This window comes from Zalophus californianus, chromosome 4 (assembly GCF_009762305.2).
Source record: "Zalophus californianus isolate mZalCal1 chromosome 4, mZalCal1.pri.v2, whole genome shotgun sequence".
Taxonomy (NCBI): Eukaryota; Metazoa; Chordata; class Mammalia; order Carnivora; family Otariidae; genus Zalophus; species Zalophus californianus.
The window spans coordinates 61488930-61496025 of record NC_045598.1 but is presented as its reverse complement, the minus strand read 5'-3'; positions in this window follow the sequence as shown (position 1 = coordinate 61496025).

Genomic DNA, 7096 nt, shown 5'->3' with positions numbered 1-7096 from the left:
CCAAAGGAATTGTATAACAGATTCCTTTGGTATTATGCAAAGCAGGAGAAATTAAAAAGAAAGTAAAACAAGGTCCCTGAGAAATTATGGCCATAAATATACTCACTATGGATTTGCCCTCTGGATATGCAAAGCCTGGTAGGCTACAGAATCTAAGCTGAACTTACTGTAAAACTGTTCTCAACTGGTAATGCCTGTCCAGTCTCCTGACATAAACAAATGCAAAGGTTTGAGGAAGGTCCATTCATTTTAGACCATGGAGAACTCCTGCAGATACTTTGCCAAGGACAATGACCAGTAAATAATCAAAGTTAATGAGACATACAAGAAAGCATGGCAACATGAGCTGAAAAATCAGCATCAGAAGCAGATCCTCACTGATTTCTGATAGTAGAATTATCAAATACAGTTTATAAAACAACCGTGCTTGCTTACCATATTTAAAGGAAAAAGAACGAGAATGAGAGAGAAATAACAATAAAAAGCATATCTCTAGAGACCAGGAAGCTCTAAAAAGGGAAAAGAAGATTTCAATGAAAAGAATACTCTGAATTGAATAATAAGAAAAAAAATCAGAAAGTTATCATTTCATCTTTCACAAAATATTTTTAAGAAACAGTGATTAAATTATGTTTTCATTTCTAATTCACATCTGGAACTTCAACCTGAAACGGAAAACAAAACATATGTACCCTAAAAAAATACTGATCAATGTAATAATAAATGGCTAACAATCTTATTAAGTGTTATACATTTGAAGTTTGAGACCTAGCAAATTAGTTTTAAAAAAATATTCATAAAGTTAACTCTTTTCTTTAGCAATGCTAGCTATTATTGTTTAAATCTCCTTATTTCAGATTCCTGATATTTCAGAGACTATTGGGAAGTAACTATATTTATTTTGTCTTAGTAGTTTTCAAATACACATGGACTCAAAGCTCAACCCAAAATATGGTTAGCATTGGACACCTGTTATTTCCTGATTCCTTTCTGAAACAAACATCAGGAGTCTCTACTATGATGATGGTATATTTTGTGTACTTCTTGGAATAAATAATGTACAGGAACCATTCAAATGCATATTCAGTGGGAAGCCATCTGGCTCCATGTGAATTTATGAATATTTTAGCTTGCTCAGCTAGTCAAAAGTAAAATCTGGCACTTGGGATTATCATGTAGATTTGTGACATATATTATAAAAAATTTGCTTCTATAAATAAATGATTGACACATTTACTAAAGCATAGTTTCTTTCTTTCATCATGGATTGAGTCCACTTAAACCATGTATGATATTGCATGCTTAGAAGTTTGGAAGTCATCATAATTCAACTTGAATTAGAACATGGAATGTTTTATTAAAATAGTTGCATATAAAAAGAATGTTGGCACTGGGTTAGACTTCACAGTTTATTGTAGTGAACACTATGGTGTGGAACCCCAATTTTTTTCCAATAAAGGTCTTATTACCCCAGCTACTGGGAATGCTGTCAGTAGAGATTTTTCAGCTGTCAGCACCATTCACAGATTGCCTCAGCAATAGACAGCCATCTTGCCCAAGATATTCCTTTCCAAGATGCCCGTATCTAATGATGATTGATGTGCAGTATAAACTGTGGCTACTCAGGGCCAACTTTGGATAGAACTAAAGTGTCATTCTAGCACCAGAACCCCTCTTGGCATGAGCCTGTCATGACTGTCATTGGGCCTGATCACAGTTTGACTTCTCCCTTCTGCTCAATCCTGCTCTGTCCCCTCCTTGTATAATTATTAGTCCCAAACTCACTCGTTAAGATACATGCTGCACTCTAAATTCCATCTCAGATCCTGCTTTCCAGGAAACTCAACCGGCTATCATTATCTAATCCTACCTTTAAACTTCTCGGAAAAACTCTTGGTAAACTATCTTCTAGGCACTTTGCTTAAACACTTCTGGTATGAGGCATCTTATTTTCTCAGAAGGCAACCCACTGTATTATTGGGCAAAATTATTTCTAACATTGTATAAATGTTTTCTTCTTTGTAACATCTGGAAAAATGTAACATCATTCTGCTGATTTAGTCATTAGTAGATTAAATGACATTCTGATGTATGCTCACAACTTATAGAATTGTATTTTTACATTTTTGAGAATTATACTTCAAAAATTAGAAATACAGATTTGAGACTTGATAGCACATAGATGATATGAGAATGGATGACATCCCATAGTAGTGAATGTGGATAGGGAAACCTAAACACAAAGACTTGTGACCTTTCAGTGATCTAAGGTAAGAATGATGATGAAGAACGATTTAAGGAGATTTGAAAAGTGACAAGTTAGGAAAAAAACAGTAGTCTGGGGTTCCTTGAAGCCAAAGAAGAATGCATCTCAAAGAAGGAATGATCAATTGAGATAAATGTTGCTAAAGGGGAATGAAGATGAGAACTACAAGGAGTACTGGATTTATAAAAATGGAGAGCACTGGGAATCTTCAGAAGAACAAGCTCAGTGTAGTGGGAGTAGGGAGATAAAGACTGTTTGAACTGGGCTGAAGACTGAATGGGAGAAAAGACATTGGAGAATGGAAGTGCAGACAATTTATTCTAAAATTTTTGTTGTATAGGTGAGCAAAGAAATGAATAGCTGAAGGAAATGGAGTCAAGAAATAAATTTTTAAAAAAGATTTTATTTATTTATTTGTCAGAGAGAGAGAGAGAGAGCACAAGCAGAGGGAGCAACAGGCAGAGGGAGGGAGAGGGAGAAGCAGGTTCCCCACCTAGCAAGGAGCCCCATGCGGGACTCAATCCCAGGGCCCTGCTATCATGACCTGAGCTGAAGGCAGATGCTTAACCGACCGAGTCACCCAGGTATCCTGAGAAAGAAAGTTTGAATTAGAAAAAAAACAGTATATTTGTGTACTGATGAAAATGATCCATTAGAAAAGGAAACCTGTTAAAACCAGATCTAGAGTGAAGAGATCATTTACTGGAGTGATATCCTGTTCATAAGAATGTAAAGTTACAAAGAAATCATCACATTTCAATGTGGTTTGCTAAATGATGGTGTTTTTAAAAACAAAATATATGCTCATTTGAGATTAGACAACCTTAGGAATAATATGGTATATTCTCAGAACCCATTTCAAAAGTTGTAGCTTCCCTGGAGTCAGAAGAATACTGCAGCAAGGACAGAAAAAAAGATTACAGAGCCTTATGGAGAGGCATGCTGTCCATCATGAGTAGGCAATAAAATTGCTTCAAGTTCAGTTGATAAAAGTAAGTCATCTTAGTTTCTATAGAATGAGGATTTAAGATCTCAAAGATAATCTAGCTGATTTGTGTATATACATAGTGAGGGACATGGAGGAGAAAGAGTTGTCAGACATAATTTTAGATTCAATAAAATGACCAGTGAAGAAATTATTGGTAATGAGGATGCTAAAGGACTTCTAAGAACAAGAATAGTTATTATTTATTTTGCTGTTTTCATTGGTCTACTATATATCCTTCTTCCTCTATCATTGCTGCAATTATTCAGAGATTTTTGTGTGAGAAGGGCTTTTTTTTTTTTCCTGGAGTGGGGTGATGTCGTAGGTATGGGAAAAGATGAAAAGTCTGAGACTTAAAATGACTCAAATAGTGAAAAACAGGCAGTTAACTTGTCGAATTATGAGAAAATCACATGCAAGTCCAAACAGAATTAAATCACCAGAATTGGAAGCTTAAAGCCAAAAGTGATTGTGAAAATACGTGCTCTCTAGGAATTCACAGATATTTGGGGGAATTTTAGACTTCTGTGGGGCTTAGAATGGAGGTTGAGTTAATGTCGCCTGTATCTAAAGGGGGAAAGATTCCAGCTGATAACTGATTATATATAGTAAATATGGAAAAGGTAAAAAAAAAAAAATGTGTGTGGTGAAGAACTTGCAGACTATCACCAAGCAAATCCCACAGAAAAAGAAGTGCAGAATGTTAAAAAGTAGTATGATTTGCCATCCTAAACAGCAATGTCTAGGAACGCAAAGTGGAATGTAAATACAGATCAAATCAGAGAAGCAAGGCTGACATGGCCATAATATTCCTTTTCCTTTCAATGCCCAGTATAACTCAATGCCAATCTTTTTAAAGTATTTCTTTTGCAATCTCTCTGCAACTTCACCTTCATGCACAATCATAAAAATCAGATGATAGTTTCTGATTATTGCACATAAAAAGGTGCTGTACTGCATTAGCCTAGGTAATAATAGTAGATGGTAGTTTGCATAAGAGCTAAGAGACGTGAATGCATTTTGGTTATATTTTAAATGTGTAGACTTCACTTAATGAAGGAGTAGATGGGAAGGATGAAGGAAAGTATGTGAGGAGTCATGGATGACTTCCAGGTTTTGCCTTGAGAAATTTGGTGGATGACTAGAACATTTATCTAGATAGAAAAGACTATCAGGATTGATAGAGGAAGACAAGAACTCTTTAAACAGAGATGCCTATTGGATTGTTTTCAGAGAGGGAGAAGAGACACAGCAGGTAGGTATGTATACAAATCTAGAACTCGGTGTTGAATATATTATGGCCAGTAGAGACAACTTAAAAACTGCTGTAAATGAGGGGCGCCTGGGTGGCTCAGTTGTTAAGGTCTGCCTTCGGCTCAGGTCATGATCCCAGGGTCCTGGGATTGAGTCCTGCATCGGGCTCCCTGCTTGGCAGGAAGCCTGCTTCTCCCTCTCCCACTCCCCCTGCTTCTGTTCCCTCTCTCGCTGTCTCTCTCTCTGTCAAATAAATAAATAAAATCTTTAAAAAAAAACTGCTGTAAATGAAACATACAAAATAGACTGTATCCTGATGAAATGATATGGAAGTTTATTTTGTTGCTTATTTCTTTATTTTTATGTTTGTGAAATTACAGCATGTTTGTAGTCTAGAGATATGGAGAGAAATAGATTGCAGATACAGGAAACACAGATAATTTTGTAAATTGCTCCTTCTGTACTGAACTCATGGCAAATGTTTCTATTGTATTTAAATATCAGTAACAAGTAAAAAAGAATTTCTCTAAAACTCTATACTTGCTTCCCCCTTCTCATAGGATAGCTTTCATAGACAGCTTTTGATTTGACTGGATAATAATTAGAAACTCTATTAACTTTAACCAATTATAATGAGTGATGATCTTTCTTATTAAATTTCATTAAAAATTGATCCCAGTGATATATAGGCAGTGAATTTTATAAGTTAATTTATGACCTTGTCAGTGTGCCGGTACATTTAAAATCTGCACTTGGAGCACTTATTATATCATAATTATTTCTTTGTGTAGTAAAAGTTTTCCAGTTCCAGATTTTATTAAAAGCGTTTGAAACTTCTCTGAAGAACAGGATATTGGTGTATATAATTTACTTTCTCAAACCCCAAGGCTAAAAATAATAGGAAAGAAACCAATCATGTAAAACTTCATTGAGTAGTACAACATTTCTCAACCTGCAAATGAAATGAACACTTACTTGATTTCCAGAGTTGTGTTTTAAAAGATTTTTGCCTCAAGATGTAAATGCTTTAATTCTTTTCTGGGCAATATGATACTCTCCTACAATGAAGTAGTAAATGAAAACTAACTTGAACCATGTGAATGTTCTGCAGAGAGAAAAGAGTGGATATTAGTGAAAAAAAAAAGAGATTTTAAAAATCATTCATATTACCGCAAAGTGTTGGTTGGAGCAAAGATTTTAAGAGCCTTTAAGGAGGTTGGAGATTCAACAGGCAGATCAGTAACACACCATAAAACAGTGCCCAGATATAGACATTAGAGTTTAGATTGTTTTAGCAATGCATTTAAGCACAATTGAAGGAGTATAATTTGGGCACAGAGAGCTGGGAAATGACAGTAGCAGATGGATTGTACCAGTCTGCAGCAATCAGAGATGAATTGCTCTATTTGAATGGTTGAATTTTATACTTTGGAAGCCTAATAGATTCCTCCATCCAGAGGCTTCAAAAGATAGACTATTTTGTCCAACCAGCCCAGCAGGAAACATTAAGTCTGTTAGCTTCAATCATTTACTTGCATGGACAATAATGCCCTTGGGATGAACATCTTTAGACACAAATGTCAATAATCAAGCTGCTTTACAGGTGGATGATAATAGTGACTAATTTACAGGCATTTTTCCCCTTTACCTCCTGTTCTTGAAAATATCAGTGTGGTTGGGAATTGGCAGCTTTATTATCCTTTTACTCCAACTTTTTGGTGCATTTTTGGTATTGAGGTATAATTGACATACATTATATTAGTTTCAGGTATACAACAAGATAATTTTATATTTGTATATATTGCAAAATATACCATGATAAGTCTAGTTAACATGTCACCATACATACTTACAGAATTTTTGTGTGTGTGATGAGAACTTTAAGATCTACTCTATTACCAACTTTTTTTTTACTTAATTCCCCTTTCTGATAGTTTGTTATGAATGTATAGAAGCACAAAAGATTTTTTTGTATATTAATTTTGTATCTTGCAACTTTATGGAATTCATTTATTAGTTCTAACATTCTTTTTCTGGAGATTTTGGAATTTTCCATATATAGTATTGTGTCCTCTACAAATAGTGACAATTTTACTTCTTCCATTCCAATTTGTATGCTTTTTATTTTTTCTTTTTTGCCTAATTGCTCTTCCTAGGACTTCCAATACTATGTTAAATAAAAGTGATAAGAGTGGACGTCCATGTCCTGTTCCTGATCTTAGAGGGAAAGCTTTCATCTGTTCACCATTGAGTATGATGTTAGCTCTGGTCAGATATGGGCTTTATTCTGTTGAGGTACATTCACTCACTACCTCAATCACTATCCATAAATCTCGAGATTTTATTAAGAAGGGATGCTGAGTTTTGTCAAAAGCTTTCCCTTTGTCTCCTGAGATAATCATATCATTTTTATCCTTCATCTTGTTAATGTGTTGTATCACATATTTTTAATACTTTTAAGCTTTAAACTAGCTTTATAAGCAATTAATCCACTATCTTTACTATATCTTTACCTTCCCAGTGAAATTTATTTTCACATGTGTTCTTGTTACCAATTAGTACCCTTTTCAGCTTAAAGAAGTCCCTTCACC